The 25,733-nt window shown below is 37.3% G+C and overlaps 1 pseudogene; it reads right to left on the minus strand.

Moving 5' to 3' along the window:
* Positions 1-14,117, minus strand: part of LOC109098039 — a 120,340-nt pseudogene extending 106,223 nt beyond the window's left edge.
* Positions 14,118-25,733: the final 11,616 nt, after the last annotated feature.

Here is a 25,733-nt window from a genome sequence, read left to right on the forward strand (position 1 = left end):
CGCAACCAAACTGTTTAGAATTTTTCAGAAGTGCTAATGAATAAGCTGTTGTGCTTACTGAAGTCCATTTAACGGGCCAGATTCAGTTATCAAGTAGCCTTCGTAAATATTTAGTATTCAATATTATATTTGCTAGTTATGCTGAATAGGCTACCTGACTACACACTATCCATCAATGTCTGAAAATCTCATTTTGCACCTCACTTAATCCCTTTAGATTCAATCTGTGAATCTAAATATCTCAAAAACATGATATGATAGATGATATACTGTAGAAAATGTGACATTTCTTTTCAAATGCATTCAGGAGTTAAGATGCCGTAACATCAGTGAAATTCCAGCAACATTTTTGAGGCTTAAAAAAAGGTCTATTGTGTGAAAAGTGTAGTGATGCATGAAGCATTGCACACAGAATAGACTTTCAAACCAAGTGAAATCTGCATGGGAAGTGAAACTCCCAGTCACATGGAATTTCGCCAAGCAACTTTAAATGTGACCGCAACTTTAGCATTTAAATCGCAAAGCCACATGTTTTTGTACACTAGAACTTCCTGGATCGTTCGTAAACTACCTGAAAGTGAAAAAGTAGTTCTTTGTATTACATTGTATTAAATTCCGCTGACAGTTTCTCAGCTTATTTCATTATACACATTGAAGATTTTGCTGAGTCGCACTGGAGGATAATCACATTAAATTAAGTGTGACTAAAAATTACCTGAAGAAAAGGGAGTGGGACAAAGAGAGAGCTAGAAAGGGAGGAAGAGCAAGAGAGCGAATGAGTTCACCTTACACACTTTAAGAGTGGAATAATGATGAGCTTTGAGCCATCTAATCTCATTACAGGTGTGTGAGGGAATCAGACCAGATCTTATCCCTCATCTACACATGGGGAGAGGAGAGGAGAAGCACTTTGGTTCACACAGTCACCAGTGGTGAAACACTCATTTCTGCAATTACACATACACACACACACACACACACACACACATACACACACCTGAAAACCATCTTCCATTTAGTAGACTGCTGGGGTTGAAACCTTCAGCTCCGGTATAAGCACTGTAATTAGCTGCAGCAGGAGTCTAATGTGGACTCTCAAAGGTGCAGGACAATGAAACGGTGAAAGCAAATGAGAGATAAGTCACCTGCAACAATGCTTCATTAGTAAATCCTAACCTGTCGTGATTCCCAGAACCATAGAAACCCACTTCTGCTCCATGTACGAGTATGAACAAATAAACATAGTCTTATAAATGTAAAAGACACATCTTTAGAGAACAGTGCTAACAACTTTTTAATGCTCATTTTCCTAACATTCCTATTAAGTTAAATACAGTGAAAATATTTCTGAAAGTTCTGGGAAACTTCTAGTTGTAAAATGTTTTAAGAATATTGTTCAGTGGTTATACATACATTATAAGAACATTTATAAGAATGTTTTCCTCATTATACAAATGTCCTGCTAATGCTGTCCTTCGAAGTTTTCAATAAACGAGTGTTGTCTTCTACAATCAGTGAGTGAGCGCCACCAATAAAAAAGAACAAGTGGATTTCCCAGAGCCTCATTTTTTTGTTCCTTTGTTGTGGAACAAGCTTCCGATCTCTGCCCGATCTGCTGAAACCATTGCAACCTCCAAGAAACAGCTGAAGGTAAATAATCATGAAACAACACCCATAATCTATGCATCAGTTCTGTCATCTTTATTTTTAATTTTTTTCTATTTTTTAGCTTGACAGGTCCACTTAGCATTTACTTTCATTTTATGGAAAAGAGTGACATGAGGGTGAGTAAATTTAAGAGAGGTAAAGTGAAGCTGACATACTGTAGATGGTTTTCTAAAGATTAAAAAGGTTTGACTATGGCATCAAACCTTTTTAAATCTTTTAAGAGTGATAACTAAATGCGTATGCTGTACGCGTCTCAAAACCGCTCTAGAACACAATATCCCAGGCCTTTACAGGTGAGCTGTTGGGCGGCATCATCCCCTGAAGCTCTCCCAGAGGTGATACAGCCGGGCTAAGTTTGATCCGACCTTTTCCCCGAATCTAACTTTCATTTAATCCTCCCTGTCTTCTTGTTTCAATCCCTTCCACCCCACTTTCGGCATCCTCTGGCAAAATGACTAGTCGAGATTCTCTCGCACGTTCCTCTTCAAACACTTGGCCACTCCACTCTGCCGCTGCTATGGCAACGCGTGCTCCCTGTGTGAGTCAGAGCCGGGTCGCTCTCAGCCAGGGAAATCAGACTAATAAATAGCTTTATGCTAATGTCCAGGGCAGCCGGAGAGTGTAGCTGCCAATCCTAATACACTTATTAAATTTCGATCAGATGCTGGGACACACAGAGGGCATCTATGCCAGCCTCTGTCCATTCTGACACCATCACCCTCTCTTTCTCACCCACTTGAGACTTTATGCTTTGCTCTTCTCTCTTGAATTGTTGGTTGTGGATCTGGCCGCTTTGAGGTGAATAGATTCTTTTCTGAATCAGGTACTCAAGCTCCCTCTGCCCTGTACCTGATTTGCACTCCAGCATTCTGGGTAAAGTGTGCTATTCTCTCTATCTCTCTCTCTAGCCCTGTCAGGATTTTCAGCACTGTGAGGATGCTGTAAAGCTAAAGGTTTTCCCACAATCTCACAGGTTCTCTGCAGTATCACAGAGACTGAATACTAATCAAGCGTTCCACCAACACTGTTATCTTCCTCAGGTGAACACACCCTTTCTTTAAACAATCACCTACAGTCCATTATAGTGAAATTATAATATTAAATTACAGATTAAATACCTTTCATTATATAAGCCTGTTTCTGCCCCTGAATAAAAACATAAAAAGGTAATTGTGACTTTTTAAAATCGCATAATTCTTACTTTCTTGCAATTGCGAGTTTATATCTCTCAATTCTGACTTTCTCACAATTCAGATTTTTTTTTTCTCACAATTGTGAGTCTATATCTCCTCAGAATAGCGAGTTTATAACTCTCAATTTTGAGAAAAAAAAATCAGAATTGCGAGATGTAAACTTGCTATTGCAAGAAAAAAGTCAGAATTGTTAGATAAAAAGTCACAATTAACATTTTTATATTTTTAATTCAGTGGCAGAAACAAGCTTCCATATTTCATAACCTAAAGATAAATTTTCTCTCTTTAATTTTTACATTTTCTTAAAATTTTTTTAAAAATTAAGTGAAGCTTGCATATGCAAACCACACTTCTACAATGCTAGGAAGTCTTTAGAGGTGGTTAGGACATTGCTAGGTGGTTACTAGGGCATTGCTAGATGGTTTGCCATGGTGTTCTGGGTGGGATGCTAGGATGTTGCTAAGGTGTTTTTATATGGCAACTAAAGCATTGCTAGAGATTATTCTGAGTGGGTGGGTGGTTGCTAGGGAGTTCTAACTGACTGTTAGGATGTTATAGGTGATTACTAGGATATTGCTAGTTAGCTTAGGATGTTCATAGCACAAACAGTGCAAGTCAGAGCAAAAGTTTGATACTTAGGGTTAAAGGATAAGGTTACGTATGAGCAATAGTGATTGTGAGACTTCCTGTAGCAAACACTTCTAAAAAGCCACTGAAACAGTAAGAAAAAAAAAAAGTGTGCACTATAGTCAAATAAGATTATGTTAACTTGTCACCTAGTCTTTTGGCAGCTTTTCAGATGTCTATATTATTATTATTATTATTATTATTATTATTTGAAAATGAATTAATTTGTAACCACAGATTAATTTGTAACCACATAGCAAACTAGTGGCGTCCTGCTATGTGACATGCTATTTTTTTTTTTTAAAACCTCATATTAATTGAGAGCCTACCTGCAAATTTTCTACTTTGAAAATTAATTTGTCACACAGCAGGACTATTTAAGAGCAACTGCAAAACCTAAACTGTGACTAAAAATTGTGAAAATCTTCAAAGAAATGGTCCCAAAAACCTTCTTTTACACACATTTAAACCAAACATAAAAAATACTTATTTTTCAATACACATTTCTGCCATTATAAATGAAAAACCTGTGTATTATTTTTTAATGATATTGCAGATACACAAGCAGACATGTGTAAAAATATTTCATCATGCGCTATGATTTATGGCTAAGGATTTTTAAAAATTAAGAGTATGTGTCGCCATCAATGTACTATCATAACAGCATCCTGTAAATTTAATTTCTCAACCATGGACTCTAATCTGTCGCTCTGTGACACAGCTCAATGTGTAATTATTCAGCAGCACAGCAGATGAAGATTAGTTTACTGTTGTTGTTTACGCTTGCTGTTTTCTCAGATCTGCAGTAGTCCTTAGAGTGATTATGAGAGACGCATATGTAACAATGTATGGCACAGCTTCACACACATTATTAAAAGCACAGTGTGTGTGAGATTGTGTGTGTGTGCATATTTTATAACAGAGGTTTTATTTTTTTATTTTTATTTTTCTTTTATTTTTTTTGCAGGCACATCATCTTACTGCCCCTCTCCACATACACATTTCCATGAGGAGGACAATATGTGTGTGTGTGTGTGTGTGTGTGTGTGTGTGTGTGTGTGTGTGTGTGTGTGGTGTGTGTGTGTGTGTGTGTGTGGTGTGCAAGCACCCAAGCAGGACAGACACTGCCGCCCTCTAACAACTTAATTAGTGTTTAAGTGTGAAATACACATTGATTTGCTTGGAAGAGGTTCACTGCAGGGCTCCGCTCTCAGTAGACTGAGAGAAAGATTCATCCATCCTGTCTGCTCTCTCTAATCAGTGGGCTCTTAGCTATACAAGTTAATCAATCAATACCCACTGCAATCACATCCTGACAAAGACTAAAATAGCCTAAATGGTGATAAAATCCACAGCCATAAATCACAGCGTATGATAAACTATCATTACACATGTCTGCTTATGCAACATTACAACAAATATTACATTACAATATTACTTATGGTTGAAAAATAATGTCCATGATTATTTTTTCAATATATTTAGGTTAAAATGAATATAGATGTATGGGAAAGTACATAGTTTCATACTACATTTCTATGATGGTCTTTACTATTTTTAATCACAATTGCTAAACTTACACATATACAGGTGCATCTCAATAAATTAGAATGTTGTGGAAAAGTTTATTTATTTCAGTAATTCAACTCAAATTGTGAAACTTGTGCATTAAATAAATTCAATGCACACAGACTGAAGTAGTTTAAGTCTTTGGTTCTTTTAATTGTGATGATTTTGGCTCACATTTAACCTTAAAACTTAACAAATTTAGAATACTTCATAAGACCAATAAAAAAAATTAAATTTTTAGTAAATTGTTAGCCTTCTGGAAAGTATGTTCTTTTACTGTACATGTACACAATACTTGGTAGGGGCTCCTTTTGCTTTAATTACTGCCTCAATTCGGCGTGACATGGAGGTGATCAGTTTGTGGCACTGCTGAGGTGGTATGGACGCCCAGGTTTCTTTGACAGTGGCCTTCAGCTCATCTGCATTTTTTGGTCTCTTGTTTCTCATTTTCCTCTTGACAATACCCCATAGATTCTCTCTGGGGTTCAGGTCTGGTGAGTTTGCTGGCCAGTCAAGCACACCAACACCATGGCCATTTAACCAGCTTTTGGTGCTTTTGGCAGTGTGGGCAGGTTCCAAATCCTGCTGGAAAATGAAATCAACATCTTCAAAAATCTTCTGGTCAGCAGAAGGAAGCATGAAGTGCTCCAAAATTTCTTGGTAAATGGGGTGCAGTGACTTTGGTTTTCAAAAAAACCACAAATGGACCACACCAGCAGATGACATTGCACCCCAAATCTTCACAGACTGTGGAAACTTAACACTGAACTTCAAGCAACTTGGGCTATGAGCTTCTCCACCCTTCCTCCAGACTCTAGGACCTTGGTTTACAAATGAAATACAAAACTTGTCTCGCATCTGAAAAGAGTCACTGGGCAACAGTCCAGTTCTTCTTGTCTCCTTAGCTCAGGTTAAGAGTGGCACTGCTGAGGTGGCATGGTGTGGTGGCTCTTGATGCCTTGACCCCAGCCTCAGTCCATTCCTTGTGAAGTTCACTCAAATGTGTGGTGGCTCTTGATGCCTTGACCCCAGCCTCAGTCCATTCCTTGTGAAGTTCACTCAAATTCTTGAATCGATTTTGCTTGACAATCCTCATAAGCCGTGGTTCTCAGCGGTTGGTTGTGCAATCTTTTCCTTTCACACTTTTTCCTTGTACTCAACTTTCTGTTAACATGCTTGGATACAGCACTCTGTGAACATCCAGCTTCTTTGGCAATGAATGTTTGTGGCTTACCCTCCTTGTGAAGGGTGGCAATGATTGTCTTCTGGACAAACTGTCAGTTCAGCAGTCTTCCCCATGATTGTGTAGCCTAGTGAAACCAAACTGAGAGACACATTTTGAAGGCTCAGGAAACCTTTGCAGGCGTTTTGAGTTGATTAGCTGATTGGCATGATGTCACCATATTCTAATTTGATTTGATATAGTGAATTGTTGGGTTTTTGTGTTAAATGTGAGCAAAATCATCACAATTAAAAGAACCAAAGACATTAAACTACTTCAGTCTCTGTGTGAACGAATTTAAATTTAAATACAAGAGTTTCACAATTTGAGTTGAATTACTGAAATAAATGAACTTTTCCAGGACATTGTAATTTATTGAGATGCACCTGTACATAAAAGCATATTATATACACAAACACACAAAATAGCATATACTGTAAAATATATTTAAATCATTTATTTTGCGTATATACACATTTTAACTATATATAATATATAAACATATAAACTCATGTTCATTATTATGAATTAGAAAAATGATTCTATGCTTAAACAATCACTTTCTGGCATATTGACTGTCTGTTTTTTTCAAAACAGTTATGCAAACATGATAGATGTCTATCAAAAAACTTAAGACAAGTTATGAGATAAACATTCAATGCTTTCATTTAATCTTGCAAGCCATTTACTCATCACAGTAAAATTATTTCTACTAATCTTCCAAAAAGAACATCTAATTTGTTAAACCGCTTGTGCAAATCAGCGTGCCTGCATGAATATTCATTATGATTCTTGTCCGTATGGTCTGCAATAGCACAGACAATGGAAAAAGAAGTTTGCTTTTTAAAAACTACCCCATTGGAAATGTGCATGAAAATGGATGTCATTCTATAAACTACATCCACCCGGTTTAGCTCTGTAAACAATAGTTTTATTATGCATAAATGCATGTGATTTTAATGTGCATAAATGTATGCAAATGTAAGTGTGTGCGTGCATGAATGAACTTATGCACATCTGTGTGTATGCACACGAAGCTCTCCATTATGGCTAGAGGAATCACCCTCATCTGCATAAGAAAACAGAGGGGGCAGATGTGTAGGTTTACGGACTGGACCGCTCGGCTGCAGGCAGCATAGACTTCTGTCACTGACTTGTGTCAGATAGAGAGAAATAAATGAACTCAGTTCTATGTAACGATGAAAAGGAAGGTTTGGGGTCATGACCCCTCTCCCTGACCCCTCCGTCATCCAGTGAACCCCACACTTTCATTGACTTTCAGAGCCTACTTGAGATTCCCCCAAAGGAATGACACAGTGTTCATTTTTGCTCACAGTTGAATTACTCTGCCACAAATAAATTGATTCAATATACAGTGCTGTAATTGAAATATCTAATACATTTTGAGGGATTTTCATTCAAGGCGATGCAATGGTATCAGCATAAATTGTGTAATATAGTCGAAGAAAGACAGAAAATTGCTAGGTTGATTGACAGGTTAATATTTAATGAAACAGGACAGGATCGTTGTCATCAATCATGCCTGAGGTGCATAATTTCGCACCTATACACACATAAAGAAGCACACAAACACACATTCTAAATATTAATTAAATTAAATGTGCATTAATTGAATTTAAATCATATGGCACGTACATTAAACATGGGGGTGCTTAATTACTGTGATATGGTTATCTACATCTATTTCCTTCTTCAAGCACATGTCTGCAATACCCTTCTTATAATCATACTGCTGAAGAAGTTGAGAAGGGTCATTTTGAAGTCATTTGCATATGCATGTGAACACCAGTAAGTTGCCAGGTCTTTGGAGAACGCGCCTTTCCTGCGCTAGTCACCTTCACACATGCAGATAGAGTCGGTAACTGATTTCCATGCACGTTTTGATATGTACATAACTCTGCATATCATCCGGAGCCACAGGGGCTATAAAAACCCTGGATTAGCTTGTCAGCGACAGGGAGGAGTTGTGGAGGGTATAGAGTGAATAAGTTTGTGTCTGATTAAGCTTGAGGGAGCTCATCTGTCCGCCCAGGAGCAGAAATGACAGTCATTTGCTACTACATGACACACCGCTCCTCACAATGTTATTCATAGCCTGATGCTCTGAGGGACTGAACTGTAGGGGGACAGAGAAATTAGATTAGAGTGCTTGAAATAATGTGAGAGGGAGAGACAGGAAGATGGAGAGACAGATAGATTAGGTAGATAGGATGAGAGAGAAGAAGATACGTATAGATATATTAATAGATAGATTAGACTGAGGGATGGTGTGATAGCAATCTGATAGATACAATTATGTCCACAGAAAATAGATAGATAGATAGATAGCTGGATGTGTGTCCATGCTGTTCCATTTATATTGCATATCTGACAGTTGAAGAGGGAGGTGTTAAGATTTATTAGCTGATAAACTGATACAATGGAACTAAGTCACAGTGAAAACAATTCTGGAAAGAAGTGCTAAAAGTAACAAAAACATGTTTTCTATGTGTACCAGAAACCAGCTTTCTATAATTGCATTGGATAAACATTGCATTATTGTATAGATATGAACCACTTGTTTGCTTTTACTCTGGCAGTTCTATGCAAAACGCAATACTAAAAACTTTTAATGAACAAACACTGTAAGAATTTACAGCTGTTATGAATCCAGAACATTCCTGTAATTCACACAAGGGTCTAGCACAGGTGAGTAAGTAGTTCTGTAACTGGGTCATTCCTTTTCATAATTTACCACGGTAAATTGGTTCCTATCCATCTTTATTGATTTTAAGATTTGTTAACATTTTACTAATGTGAATGAATAATTGGATTAATAACTTTAAAAAAAAACGTTACAATATTTTACTACGGTAAGCAGTTTTTTTCACTCTCTTATTTCATCTAGTAGCATTTTTTGGTGACAATATCAATCTGTCATAGTTTTACTGCAGTAACTATGGAATTCGGTTTATGCTTTATTTTGCATGCATTTTTTATTGCATAAGAATGAAAAGTCTGACTTTTTAAAATCTGTTCCTTTTATTTCTTGAAAATGAATAAAAAATGACGCATAAAAATGGACATGCACCAAGCCATGACAAATGAGTAGTAGTTTTACTGTTCCATATAATAATATAACTGTATACAATATAACTGTACTTATCTTCTTTTATTCCAGTTATTCATTCACACATCAGAATGCTGACAAATCTGGACATGAATGAAGATGAACAAGCATTAAGGCATGATAAAGTTTTGCACCCCTAAAGATGCCTTATTTAAGCCAGAAGGGACTAAAAGACCCATGAGATGAGGGAGGGCTGAGCCCACTTGACCTCTCTGAGCACACAAACACATACATTAGCACAGCGGGATTAGAACACGGCCCGTTACCCTCGACAATAACACAGCCAATTAGAGAGCAGGGGATCAGACCCCTACTGCGGTATGGATGAATAATGGACAAAAAAAGAAAAGGAAGAAAATATACAGCTCCTTTGTGCTGCAACATCGTGTAGACACAAAAGCTACATGAAATGACTTTATAAAGCGTAAATACAAAATGATGCATATATATATACTAAAGTACAACGCATTATGGAAGTGCTGACTCGGCTCTCAATGAATCAAACCTGCTAAATTATACTCCCTCAGATATACAGTATGTATGCGAACAAACTAATTGAGATTTATAAAGCAAGAGGACGGCCTGTCACTGCCTCTGAAACACATTGAAACCGAGTGGCCTCATTAAAATGTGTATATTAGACCCATTCATACACTCAACGCACAATAGGAAGCTGCGTTGACGTGAAAGCACAGGAATCCCCTGGAAACCCTGCAACCACGGCCTCAGGTGCACTGCGCTTCCTCACATGGCAAAACTCATTTGCTGTCACTATTCATTGTAGATTCTGAATTTATACACGTTGTCAGATTAGTCGCTGAAATAAGCTGTTCATGACAGGCTGGATTGTCACCGAAAATTTCATTTTCTTGCATAGGGTCAATTACCATTCTGAAAAACAGAAAACTTTACACAAACCGAATCAAAGGGGTCTGGACTTTCATTCCAGCTAGAGCTGGGACAAAATGAAATGCACAAAGGAGACTATTGCAAAAGCACCAAATATAACAATCGAAATGCCGCAACTGAAAACATAAATTAAGTTGTTTCATCCTCAACTAAAAAGACAGAGTCACACTGGTTAGTGATGCATTAAACAACTGAAAAATTGCATTAAAAAAACAATTGTTTATTTAGCATTTTTTATTGCATGGCAATACATAAAGTCAGATTTTTTTTTTTCAGATATGTCTAGAAAATTAATGGACATGCACAGAGGGAGTGAAAGACTCATAAGATGAGGGAAATAACACAACAGCTAACAGAAATTAACTTTTTTACACCTTATTCATAAATCGTACCATTCTCAGCAAAAAAGCCAGATGCAGACACATTGGTCAGCTATGCATTACCACAAGAGTCCTATAGACACTGTCTATGTGAATTTACCATTACTTCCTGGATTAGTTATCAGGCACTATTGATTTCCCCCCATCTTCGATTAGTTGAAAGGACCAGCAGCCGGCTGAGTACTCATTCCATAGAAATCAGCACATCGTATTGGTGAATGCAGTGGACAAATTCGCTGGGTATCAACACAGATATGAAACACACAGTGCAGTATCAGGCCTAATACTCGCACATCTCTTGATTTACTCATAAGCATGTATACACACACACACAGGTACCTAAAACTCAAAACCCCAAAGCATTTACTGAAGCTATAAGCTCAAGTACTATACTAATGTTAGGAAAATTATAAAAATACTAGCGCAAAATGAATACTGAAAATGCTAAGAAATAGAGTGCAAAATGTATTTACACAATGACAGCATATTCAGAAAGATCTCAATAAGCTTAAAACACACGGGAGGCCAAACACACACACAGCATGATGCAAAATTCTAATTCATATCTGTCAGCAGATGGGAAGGTGCGGCCCAGAGCTGGGCAGTGTGTGTTCAAGTGTGTTTTATGCTTTCAATCAGTGCAGTATTGGCAGTGTTTCAGGAAAAGGACAGGGGGAGTATTGGTTTTGATCATGTAGCATCCAAACTCCCTCTCTCTCTCGCTCTCTCTCTCTTACACACACGCAGAGGGAGCAGAGGTCTCAATGGTGCTACAGTCTCAGTATAATCATTGCATTTCAAAAGCAAATTTACCTCCTACATGACCATCTCTGCAGAAAAAAAAAACTTTTTCTTTTCTTCTTTCTCTGTCAATCTCTCTTTCTCTCTCACTCTCTCTCCACATAGCAGCTGTGAGTGAAACTTACACTGAAATGGAGCAAGGAGTCTAGAGCAAATTAAGTTAACCATCAGGATATGAAGAGGAGTGAAAGAGACACAGACAACAGGAAAGTGAGAGGGGTGGAAATAGAAGAAAAAAATCTGAAAAAAATCTGAAAAAAATCTGAAAAAAATCTGAAAAATAAAAAAGTTGGGAAGATGAAGGAAGAAAAGAATATATAAGTAAAAAAAAGGAAAGAAAGAAATGAAAAAAAGAAAAAAAAAAAATAAAGAAGAAAAGAAAAAAGGAAGAGATTGACTAAAGGAAGAAGGAAAATAGTGATAATTATGGATGGATGGATGGATGGATAGATGGATGGAAATAAAGAATTATGGAAGGATGGATGGAAATAAAGAATTATGGATGGATGGATGGATGGATGGATGGATGGATGGATGGATGGATGGAAATAAAGAATTATGGATTGTTGGATGGATGGAAAGAATGAAGAAAGGGATGGAAGATTGAAATAAAAATGACGAATGAATAGAAAGAAAGAAAGAAAGAAAGAAAGAAAGAGAGAGAGAAAGAAAGAAAGAAGAAAGGAAAGGAAAAAAAAGAAAGAAAAAAGAAAGAAAGAAAAGAAAGGAAGGAAAGAAAAGGAAAGGAAAGGAAAGGAAAGGAAAAGAAAGAAAAGAAAAGCAAAGGAAAGGAAATCTTAACAAAAAAAAAACAACAAGAATGAGAACTAAAGCAAAAGGAAAAGAGAGCATGTGAGATGACAGTAAGTGATTGAGTCAGTCTGTCCAGCTGAGCTTCAGCACAGAAAGAAAGTTTGAGAGATTGAGAAAATAACCGTAAGCGTGATAAGAATGAATGAATAAATACGTTTATAAAATAAATTACAATCTATTGATCTCAACACTGCCACATGCATCGTAAAAGCTCATTAAATGGGCATCAAAGTAAAATAACCTCCTCCTAATTACCTTAACACATACTCACTCAGCTCTCTGTCATTACCTCCACTGAGCAGAACTCCACAGTGGGAGATTCCCATTACTTACACTGCTTAAAGACACTCTCACACACTCTGTGACAATGGAGGAAATACATCCATACAGATTCACCACATCATTCATGTATAAAAAGCTTCTATAAGGGATAACTACATTTCAACAGGACTTTTCAAATCAGATCATCAAGGCACAGCTGGTCAGAACAGTTTGAGGGATTCAATATTCTTCTTATTTAATATTCTGTGCAGATCTTCAGCTGGATCCATGCTCAATTGATTTGAACATTAGGTTAAGCATCCCATCAAGACAAATTCAATGAATCAAATCAATCATTTCAAGCCCAAATTCTTACCTGATAACTTTCTTGTATAATATACTGTAGGTCTATTGAAATCAAATTTGCTCCAAAAGTGGTAGTTCAATGCTTAAGAAATATCTCAGAAACTAGCAAGCACATTCATTCTAAAATAAAACAAGGTATAAGAAACAGTTATCAAATTATATCTAATAAAAAAAATAAAAAAAACTACTCATCTGATACACATTCCTAACCTGTACAACATAAAGCAAACTTTTTTCAGATGATCTGAGAAATGTAAGATCTCTGATGCACAGTGATACATAATACATCAATCTCAGACTGAAAGTTATATCTCAGAACAAAAAAATAAATAAAAAACTTTAAGACTTACATGATAAACATATATTTATTCAAGTCAAAAATATTAATATTACTTAAGGATAAATAACAAATTTATATCACCAAAACTACTTTAAATTAGGTAGAAATATCTCTGTAAGTAATAACTGCAGGTTACCACTACAGTTAGCTTTGTTGTAAAGTGTTGCCATTATCATAACTTGACTCTTTTAACTCTACACTGAAACACTGAAGAGAAAGATAGCCCTTACCATTGAGACCAGTGAAGTTAGCCCAGTCCAGCAGAGACGAGTTGAACGACGGGATGGAGGAGATGTTGAAGAACAGGTCGGTTCCGTTGGTGGCATCACGGATGGTATCGGTGAACAGATTCATCTGTAAAAGCGTCTTTATCAGGTAGCGCAGCATCTCTGCTGTAGCTGCGGAGGGACGCGGCCCCTCTTTCTTTTGATGTGCTCTTCTGTCTCTCCTGTAACGTGTTTGACAGTCCTCTCGTTCTAAGAGTGAGGCTGAGAGTAGATGTTAGAGTTCCTCACTCTTCAAAGTCTTATTTCCTCAATTCAGTCCTGTTGGAAACAATAAGATGTTGTATGAAAATGACAATAAAAGTCCATTCAGGCAGAATAAGAACTTTTCTCATTAGTTGTCAGTGCCGGGATGGATGTCTCAATGAAGGGGGGCACCCCTCTTTCATCCTTCTGTTGTTCTTCTCTTGTGGAACGTGTTGAATTCGTCCTGGTCTTTTGTCCTTTGTTCTGGAGTCACATAACTTCACACACGTTTGTCCTTCTGCACAATAACACGTCGCTGGTGTGAAAGAATCTGGCTATCTGATGACCCTCCCGAATCGCTGCTCTTTTTCCCCACCCCTCCTACTATCCCTTGCTCAGTCTCGCTCTCCCTCCTCCCTCCCTCCTCCCTCCCCTCTTCCTTTCCTCTGGCTTCCCGTGATGGTGTGATTGAGTCCCCAAGGGTCACCGAAAGAAAGGAGAGCAGGTGCTGTTGGCAATAAATGTTTAATTATTGGATTAATAATCATCCCTGGAGGCATACATAAACAGTATGATACAGTGTCCAGCCAGTGGATCCGTATACACATGTGTGTGTATTCCCGCAGACGCACACGCAAACAAATAAACATGATGCAGCAAAAACTCCAGCCATCTGGCAATATGGCAAAAACTGATGTGTCAATTATTGCTACACTGTTTTTTCACAACAAGCTGCCCACTGTGATGTGCTCCTACAGTAATAGACTTTTTCCACAAATTCCACTTTAGAGAAATCTCAGAGGGCTCAGCTGTGTGTTGGAAATCCTAAAAGAGGAAATTTTTTTCTGAAGTGTTATTCTGGGTAACAGTTGGAATCAGTGGAATGTTTGTTTTATTCCGTTGCCAGTTTTATGAATCCAATCTGTGGCAATTTCTTCAGATTCTCGGATTGTTGTTACGAGTGCTTGCTCAAAACTCAGGGTTAGATATTTGAACAAACCTCTAACTGAGTATACTTGTTTCTAAAGCATACATTTCATGAATGATACCTAAAGTGGTGCAGCTTGTTGTTCCATTCAGACTTGCAATTTTCATCCAGCGGACAATAAAACGGTTGAAAAATTTGAGCAGTTTTATAAACGATTATTTCATCCGTTAACCAAAATACAGAAGCAATTTTTTAATAATTATTTCATATCTGCTTTTTGCCTATAAAAATTAATAAATATAAACAAATCATACTACGTATAATGTATTTTTGACTGACAATGATTATGACTAGTAATAGTGTTGTATTAGTATTGTATAAACAATTATAAAAAACTGCATAATAATAAAAATACAATTAAAAATAAAACATAATAATAAAGTTACAAAAACATGAAATTAAAAACAATGAAATTAAAAATAATATAGTACTAAATCAATTAAAATTAAACAAACAATTAAAAAAATACACACTTAAAATATAAAATAAACTAAAAATAAATAAATATAAAAACAATATTGTATTGAAAACCATTAAAAAATTGCATAAAATAAAAATCAAATAAAATGAAAAAAAAAAAAAAAAAATAATTCTATAAAATAAAAATAAAATGTAAAAAAATGTAAAAAAAAAAATTAAATAAAATAAAATAATAATAATAATAAATAATAATACATATAGTACATACACACACATTTGGGTGGACATTTGACTTGGGCTACAAGCAACCACAACCTAGAGACAGCATAGCAACCACACAGCAACAGACACTCTGAACGCCCTCACATCCACCCTAACATTGTGGTGGTGCCTTACGCACAGAAAAGGTCCACTTTTACAGTCAAAAATATGTAAAGTTTGCATTTTCTGTGTTCTTGATCTTTAAAAAAACGACAGATGCCTCCTTTGTAAGCAACTATCAGATTGAGAATCAAATGGTGTTTCATCCCCATACTTAAAAAAAAGGAAACATCTATTTCCTCCATCTGTTTTCTTGTGCACATCACCATATGCACAGGACCGAATGGTGTCATTCCTGTGAGAAAAAGCTTTTGTGCATGTCCAAACAACACTCAGCAGGAGGGAGCTGGGATTGTTGCGTGTGCATGCATGTATGTATGTGAATGCGCTCTCACTGGACTCATGTGCTATGGATACAGCTCTTGACAGGATCAGTGTGCTGCCCATTAGTGTGGCCCTTCCCCTGTTCATCGCGAGACAAAGGGACACATCCGCGGGACAAAGTTAGCGTGACGACCCCCATCAAGCACTTTCGGAGAGGAAGTTTTCAGCCCAGCCCCCATTTCTGTCAGTGATGTTTTGTATTCATGGCGTAGTTGTGCCAAAGGCTTCAACACAGGGTGCCAATCTTCACAGAGTAAGGGGATTTCATAGACTACTACTGTAGTACTACTGCGCAGTGAGATGGTAATACCATGGTACTTTGATATAGTCCATGGTGCTGAATGACTATTGCAATCATATACTATGGTATTTACACAGTGCATGTCTGCAAATATTCTTTGAAAAACTGAGCTGACACTTTTATCCGAAGCAAATTACAAAAAAAGAGCAAACAATATTTATAATATTCAATGCCAGATTTATTAGATTAGGAAGCAAGCTTCTCAATTCTCAATTATGGTTCTTTTAAGTATATAATATATATTTGAAGCATTAATTCAAAGTGACCTACAATGACTTTGATGAGAAATGACTGAGCTTATATTGAACTGATAATGGATTAAGAGTTTTGGCAAAATTTGAGCAAAGTGTGAATCATAATTGAGACTTCTCTAAGATTACTCTGACCTTTTGCTAAGAAAAAACAGTCTGAATGCAAGGTGTCCATTTGTTCTCCTTTTTATCTCATTGCTGTCTGGGAGAAAATGAGGGAGAAAATGAGATCTCATTTGTGGTTCTTATAGGACTAAATGTAAAGATGCTACATGAGAAAAATGTCACTCTTTAATGAACTTTGATCCTGAAAACAGCCATTCACTTACACAGCAGTTTCCTCTGAATGCACCACAAATAGCTCATCGGCTTGTCAATAGATGTGATATGCACCAAATGTGGTTGCTATGGAAATGACTAGCTATTCATAACCTGATTCTCTAAGAAGCATGAAACCAATACAGTAGTCATTCTTTTGCAGTGTCAAACTTTAAAGCTTTGTGTGAAGTCAAAAGACATGCGCAGCTTGCATGATCATCACTTAACATTTCATCCTCTTAGCATGCTGCTGATGTGCACAGTCATTCAACAAACCACCAAACCTGACCCATAATACAAGAATCTTACATGTTAAAGATGTAAAACAGGCATATTTAATCATTTTAACACCAAACAGTGCTGAACAATTTATATGGAGCATAAAACATGAATAATAAAAAATCTACAGAAATAAAGTGCCTTTGGTTAAGGAGAGCATAATGATCCTGTTATGATCATATCTTGTCCTCTGTGGACCCCAGTATAGGGAGTTATTTCTCTATCAAGGGTACTAACATATGTTATAGTGCCACATTGTGCCACATTTTAGAGGAAGTCCAATAAAAAGTTAATTGTTGCTCCAACCCAACAGAAAAAAAAAAACAAAAAAAAACAAACGTACCATGCAAATGACTTTAAATGTTTCTGAACTCTATAAAGACACAAACTACGGAGCCAAAACTATGCAGACACCTCAGAGAATAAGTATTTTAGCTCTGTTATCACTAACAGGTGCAAAAGCCTAGTCAATAACAAAATGGCTTTGAAACTGAAAACTGAACAAGTAGCTGCCATTGAGGACTAAAATGTTCCAATTAACCGGAATTCAACTGACAAATAGGTGGACACACATACTTTTGGCTATTTAGTGTATATCTCAAAAATAGGAATGCAAAGTCCATACTAGGGAATTCAAGGTCCAAAGCATCAATATCCGGAAAAAAAAGGAGTCAAAACTCCTCTGGTTCATCCTAAGAATATGTATAAATGAATGAAACATCCACAGTAACACAGGATTAGCTCGTCATTGCAGCTAACACATCACTGCAGACAATAGAGCTTTATTTAATGCCATTTACCAGGCTGTTAGCAGCGGCGCCTTGCTGTCTTAAAGACAGGAGGGTGTTCAGTTTTCTGCTATCTCTCAGGAATCCTATACAATCCTTTAGAAATGGCCCATAACAGTCACATCACGTCTAGAGAGCTCTGTGAGAGAAATCAATACTGCGCTCAAGAAAGCAACAATACCATTTTCCCTTTACCTGTTCAACACCGTCACAATCGAAGACTCATTACCACAGATTCTTCCACTCTCTCCAAAGACTCCAGAGCAATCAGTCTGACTCAATTAAAAGACACATGGACCAGCACCTCATTGATAAAACTTTACACTGCCGGAAGATCAAAGATTCATTTTACCCAAATACTATTATAAAAATACTTTGTGATGTCAGCTGCCAGAGATTTTCATTTCTGTTACCCATTTACCCAATGATACAACCTACCTCAAACCTCAACTCATGCTGCTGTTCATTGTTATAGTCTTGAATGTCTAAGAACTAGGGCTGTCAATTCAACCAACAATTTACATTAAAATAATTACAAGATATCAGATTAAACTATCAAATTAAACTATATATACACCGTATATATCAGGAGTGTTCACATCTGCATTACATTCATCATATATTATATCTCTCTTCTAAATGGGAAGATACTAAATAATTCATGTGGCAAAACAGAAGGTTATACACATGATTTAAGAGCAGAATAATTAGTGGGTATGTTGATGTGAGCTCACACACACACAGCAAGCTGACACATGCCATCCTGTTCATGGTGAAAGATATAGAGATGTGTCTGGCCGGTCTGGGGTGTGGACATTGGGGACATATTCTCTCAAAAGACCTCCAGCTAAAATAATAAAGATCACCGCCAGCATGCCAAGCTGTGCCAGGGCTGTCTGAAGCAGCTGTGCCCGGGGCTGGTATAGCTCTCTGCTGGGATGCTTATGTTACAGTTCTGTCATGAGGTTTGGATGACGTGCTGTACCTGGTTTTGTGTGAAGTGGGACCATCTGACAGATTGGTGATCTCAGGGAGCCCAGAATTCAGATGCAGCCACCAGGTCCCACAGCTGGATGCAAAAGCTCCAGCAGGGTAAAAACCTTTTTTGTAATTGGGTGTCTTTTGGCTCTGGCACAAACAGGTTCTGACCTTTGATGGCTAAGCATTTGGTCTTCCTCATCATTAGGCTGCTCTGCCCATATGCCAAGAGATATAATTGGTCCTTTCCTCCTCAGTCCAGCTTGGGCAGAACGTTCATTGTCTCTCGAGAGGGAATGCTTCAACATGGAAAGGTTCTTCACCAGCTCCTCTGCTTCTACAGACCCTTCAAAATCCATAGTTGAGAACAAATTAATTAAATGATTGCCATCATAAAAAAAATATTTCTAATGATATAATTATCATGTTTCTACTCCAAACCATAGTTGAGATCAAATTATTTAAATGATTGCCATCATAAAAACCTTTGAGAAAATGGCCTCTAAAGAGTTCTCATAATTTCAGACATAATTAGGCAATTTATTAAAAAAACAAAAATAATTAATACATCAGTTACAGAAAAAGTACAAATATAATGCATTAATATTACAGTAAACATATTTAAAGTTGCACCACACCAGCACTATTTTATAGAAATTTTGCAAAAAAAAAAAAAAAAAAAAAACAAGTACTTTCAATAGATTAGCAAAGTATGAGGGGCATTCTTTGTCCCTCTTGTGAAATTCTAGATCATGTGGATTCCTATTAAAATTACTAGATATATCCTATGAAAATTACTTGAAGAATGTTAAATGACCTCACCTTAACAACATTTTTTCTAGTGCAGTTATCAATTGAATGTTGAGATAAAACTGACATAACATGAAAACATAGACCTTGTTTCATCAAAAACAACATAAAACTGTCCAAAATATTATTATTTTTGAAGAATTGTTCTCTCACAAGAGTAACGTAACCTGACTCCACAAATGATATCACAGTAGAGTTTCTCTCACAAGATAACGTAACCTGATTTCCTCTTTTGTGGACGTTAAGTAAGGGAGGCAGTTTGGGGTGACAGAAGCAATATGTTGGGGTACCAAGTGACTATTCGCCACTAGGTGGCCTGGGGAACACCGAGGGCAAAGGTGCAGAGAGCTCAAACAAACCCTGTGCCTCAGTCAACAGAGTTAACTCTCCATAACCGCAAAGCAAACTCAGCATAATCGCACAACAATGGCACAATTAGCCGTAACCCCATGGATATTAGCTTGGAAAAACACGCCCTCATGATTCACGCCTTTCAGACATTTGCATTATCATCCATTTTTTTGCGCCTCAGTCCCTAATTTTATTTAAATTCCCTTCTTTTTTCTAAAAAGCTCATTTGTGAAAATGCTAAACACTCATTTAAATATGCATAGAGCAGCACCCCCATCTAAAATGAGGTGCTAATTCAAAAAACCTACAGACCATGTCTGGCTCATGTCTCTGTCTGAAGCTTAGAGCTTAAATCAGCAAATAACTAGCTCTGGATTGAGCAGAGCATTCTGCTTTAGCATTCACAGTTTTGAAAGACCTTACAGGTACTTAGCAAAGCCCCTCGCTCTCCTACAATCAGTGGATCTCGGTTCGAACCGAGGAGAGTTCATCTCAATCAAGGCTGGCGTGACAGAAGAGGGCTTTGTATTGACTGTTGAGGAAAGACGAACTATTTGTTTTTTCTCCAAAGTAAAAGGGAAAAGGAGTCCAGTGAATGGCTTTGCCTCGGGAAAAATGCCTTTCGACGGCTTGCTGAGAAGGACAGACCTCTGCAGGTGAATTAACCTTGTGGAAAATCAATGTTAGTCTGATCAAGTGTCTCTGTGAAGAATTTTGACTTATTCGTGAGGCAATTTGCCGATGGAACGGCTGTTGTCATTGAGCAATTCCTTACAAAGCACTTCCACACATGTGAGAGATTCCATCTCGTTTGTTGTGTTTGTAAGTCTGCAATGAAGATCAATTGCATTCGGAGAACTGAAAAGTCAGCATAAAATGAGATCTGTTTTAAAAGAGAGTGAAATGCATGTCCATCAATCTCATTGAAATAGAAGGGTGTTTGTTCAACCATAGGCACTTTTTGAAAATAAACTCTCTTAAAACATACCATGCAAACTTTTACTGGGTTAATTTGTCTACATACAATGTCAAACAGTGAAAACACATTCGACACAGGAGAATTCTGTCATTTTTCTGAAAGTCTAGAACATTTCCATGACATCACAAGTCTTGTGGTGGAAAGGACATTTAAATTATTTTTATTTTAATAAAATGTCAGACTCCATTGTTTCTTACTAAGGCTAATGAGCTAATAGCTAGCTCTATATGTAGCATAAATACCAAGCGGGAACCTCCTGTTCTCTTTCATGAAGTCAACACGGAAGTGACCTAAACTGTAATTCGTCACCTGCCGCTAGAGGCTGGCTGCAAAAGGGAGTCAATCCCATAGACTCCCAATTATAAAATGGCCAAATTTAGAGCAGAAAGAAACGTTTACAGCCTGGTACAAAAAAAAATAATTTGGTCTATATCTAATTTTACCAATCATGACAACTGTGAGAGGGTGAATTTTTTTATTACTCATCTTTTTAAATTATATTAAGCCCTAAAGTTCTGCATAATTAAGGGCGTGGCCACTTGAGTGACAGGTTGATTGCAGCTGCTGTTTTCGATTATTCAGGAGTGATGCACGGTGACGTGCTGCCAAGATGGCAACGGCCTGCTCCGCCCACTTTCAGCTTCAAAAACGCTCTTCAGAAAACTACGGGTGATGTCACGGACACTACGTCCAAGTTTTTATACAGTAAATACACACAATTAAATCAGATTTTCACTCTTTTTGTATAATCAAAAACAGCTTGATGACAGTACACACAAAAATATTCTGATCACAAGTTTTCCTTGATTTTTCTTGCATCACTTGATTGACTCTCATCTCCTTTTTGTGAGTGTTTTGTTGAGTATATTAATTGACAAAATACTGATTCCACAAAAAAAAACTGGTGGTTCGCAAAAGTGAAAATGATGCTATAACATAAGGGACATAATATGTCATATTTTATTATTTAAAAAAAAAAAAAAAAAAAATTTACAATATAAAAATTCCATGGTTTTCATTTATTTAAGTATTTGTTGTAATCAGTGCAATTTAAAATATTGATATATAATTCATATTTTACTTTTTTTTTTTTTTAAACTGATATGTGAACAATAGATTTTTATAGTGAAAAGTGTGGGTCAGAAATAAAGTCTGTTTATAAAAGACATTTGGTAACAAAAATGAGCAAAAATAAAACTAAAAGATATGAAGGCAAATAAATAAACAAACTAACTGACTAATTAACTCCTTGAACATTAAAGTGCCCAAAGTTGAAGAAACACCACAAAACAATAACATTACAAATGTATAAGCAAACCCTCATACAAATTCCTCTACTTATACAAAGCCCGATTCCAAATGCCAAGAGTATATGAAACTATGACAGCATTAGATCCATAGCTCCATTGTTGATGAACCCGTCTGTCTATTGTTCACTCTACAAAGAGACATCAAACCGCCCATAGGGTTGGTTAGAAAAACAGTGTATGCACAATGTAATATGAACACCATGCATCACCAGTCAGCTCTGGCCAGGGGCCCATCCCCAACAGCTGGGTCCCCTCCGCAGGGCTGGAGGGAGGGGTAGAGTAACAGGTAGCATCCCCAGGTGCTCGAGCTTCAGTGGGGTCGCTAACCCATAGTGCAGAGCGCTAGCAAAGCTGCGCTTAATTAGCCGAGAGGGAGCCCCCATTGGCTCATAATGGGCCAGTTTGTGAAGCTCGAATGGGGTACGCTGAGGAAAAGATGAAGAGATGGGGGAAAGGAGGAGGGGGGTTCTCCTAAACCCTTCTTCTGCATTATGGATTTGCCCATCTGGCCAAGTGAAGAAAGTCCCATCACTGGACGAGTTAAACAAAGGCTGAGGTAGAGGGGGGCGTTTCCCGAGATCACACACTAAATTACAGTGGCCGTCACTCAACTATTGTGTATCTGATGGGCTGGCTATTCACAGCTGGGTTGGCCAAATTGTTCTTTTATACTCTTTTATAACCCTTTATTGAAGCCAGAGGGGTGAGTAAATGATTAACGGACGGGACAATGAGGTTTGCTCATCTTCAGCCTCTCTGACTCAATTTAATTCGCTTATTTTTTCCATTCCCAGATGCAAATGCAACTGTGTCCACGGTGATCACATGCTGGAAAATTAAAAGTTGCTCTGCAGACAATGAAAAGCCTTCCAGTGATTTCGGTAAACTGTTTGTGCTCTTCGGGTTTTTGGCCCATATTTCTTTGCTCTTAGTTGAATTTAGTTTCACACATCAAAGAAACAATTAAATAAATACCAGTGCCTGGTGTACACCATTTGTATTTGTTCAAATAACATCTTAATAAATCAAATGAAAAGAAAGAATAATAGTTATTTTTCTTTTAAGTTTTTTAAGCAAAAAAAAAAAAAAGAAACTTAAATAAAACTAGACAGATATGGTCAAGACGACAACATAATAAACAAATAAATTATTAAACTAATAAAACTAAAAATAAAGAGCTAAAAATAAAACAAACATAATAATATATAAATTAAACTTCTAAAAGATTTGCCTGGAGTCTTTACCTTATGTCTGTCAATTGCATATCATGTTTAACATATTTTTAATTTCTTAATGTGTAAAACAAATCAAATTAAAAATTAGCTTTAAATGACAAAATAAAGCACATTTAGTACATGCTGTCCAGCCATGCCTCCCTTTTTTTCATCTCTCTCTCTCTCTCTGATGTCCATTTTGCATCCCCCTCTTAGTCTCCTGAGGGTACAAGCTGCTTAACAAACCTCTCGAATAAGGCTTATCCTCCTCAAACCCACCGACCCCTCTGGACCCCAGCCTGCTGAAGTTTGTGTGGAATTACAGGGGAAGCAAGAGGCTCTTTTATTAGTTAAAAAAATGAAGGGACCGGCTAGTGGGGCTCCATTACCCGCTGACATCCTCCAGGTACAGACTGAGACCTGCCATGGCTCTTCCCTCAGATCCTCACATTGAAGCTATTAGGAAACAGCGCCGAGGCAGAGGCTAACAACTTTCAGAGGAAATGACAGGGCTATAATGATATTTCTTACAGATCTGAAGACTGCTTTACTGCAAGAGAACAGGAAAAATGTAGGGTAAAATTTGGTTCTGAGGTCAAGCATCAAAGGCAGACAAAAATCTTTTCAAAACCAATTTACAGGTCAATGACATATAAGAGTGTCTATGATGAAGAAAAGGAAACATCTTTTTAAAATTCTGTGCCAAGTACACTTTATATTCAGTTTCATATGGTTTAAAATACTTTTTTTTATCATTCCTGTTTCGTTATTACATTTTAATATATTCTTGCTTAATGAATTAACAGGCAGGACAAAGGCCTATTCACAAATATTCAAAAAAAAAGATTATTCAAATTTTACCCTTACAGTTATCGTCCTTGGAACTTTACACTTTTCTTTTTTGTACGTTTTCATTTGATAAATAGCACCACATGCCAAAAACATTATGCTTAATATCTTCTTTTCACAACACACACACACACACACACACAAAGGCTGAAAAACTGATTACAGAATAAGAACACAACAAGGGTGAGTGCTGCATCCCAGTGGACCTTGCCATCCTCCAAACAAAAAGCTTATTCCCAAACCCACTTTCACACAAGGAAGAGAGCCTTGTAACTAGGTTCACATCTTTTCATTCACATAATCATCACACCCTTGTCACAATTAGACGCACAATCAACTTTCTGAAGAGGCCTGAAGTGCACAGAGCCGACCTTTGTGCTCCCGCATACACAAACAAGCTTATATTTGCCAAACACAATTAAAAGTTTCCTTGAAACACATATTGTATTTGCTCCCTCCTCCGGTGTTATCTTTCAGTTTTTCCGCTGGCCATTTTCAAACACTTGGAAAAAGCTACATTGCATTTCAGTCACGATGCTCTGTGCATTTCCTTTGTCCTCTATTTGTATCAATTTGCTCCTGTCTAACAATAACAAAAGCAGTGCTGGAATACCAAATGTAGAGAGGCCTCTACCTTATCCAACTCATTACTGCAATTCTTTTTTCTAATAAGGCCTTTCCCTTCATTTGCACTCCTTGTAATTCATATAAAAATATATTCCTCCATTCTACAGTCAGATCTCCAAAAGGACAAAACAAATTCATATTGTCCTTGGAGTGCAGGGTGAATTAGTGCTTCAAAAACAGCAACTACAACTGTCTCCCACTGGAAATTGTTGTGTAGTTAGTTAAACTTACAACAGTACTAAAAAACGCCATGTAATCTGTATGTATGAGCATGTCCACTCTGCAGATGAATGATCGGAGTTCGTATAAGGCCTTTAATTACCCAGTTGTTCTCATGGGACACATTACTAAGGGGAATCCATGTGGTCTTTATTAGTGCATTTTAATATTTGGGGGGTTGATATGGCACCGTTTCCTTTACCAGGGGCACATTTGTCCTGCTTTAGGGGGCTTGTGGGGTATCGGTTGAATATGCATGGGCTGGTAAGGTCCGGTCCCCAAGAGCATCAACCAATGACAGAGTGATGGACGAGGATGCCTGGCATCATCCAGACTGGGGACCAGAGAACAAAGAGCAGCCCAGACCCCCAGACTAATGAATGGGCCATGCTAATGAGGGACATGCCAACACTGGGGAAAAGAGTTCCAGAAGTAAGAGATGGAATTCTGTGACCCTTTCTGGAAGATGACATTCTAGGAGTGTTCCTCGAGATGAAGACATAATTTTGTTGGTTAAGTGCTCGGATGATGACTTGGTTGAGGGTTTTGACTTGGTAAAAAGTTTACCTTTAAGTTCCATGCACTAGAGGTTGGGAG

Source organism: Cyprinus carpio, chromosome A10 (assembly GCF_018340385.1).
Source record: "Cyprinus carpio isolate SPL01 chromosome A10, ASM1834038v1, whole genome shotgun sequence".
Lineage (NCBI taxonomy): Eukaryota > Metazoa > Chordata > Actinopteri > Cypriniformes > Cyprinidae > Cyprinus > Cyprinus carpio.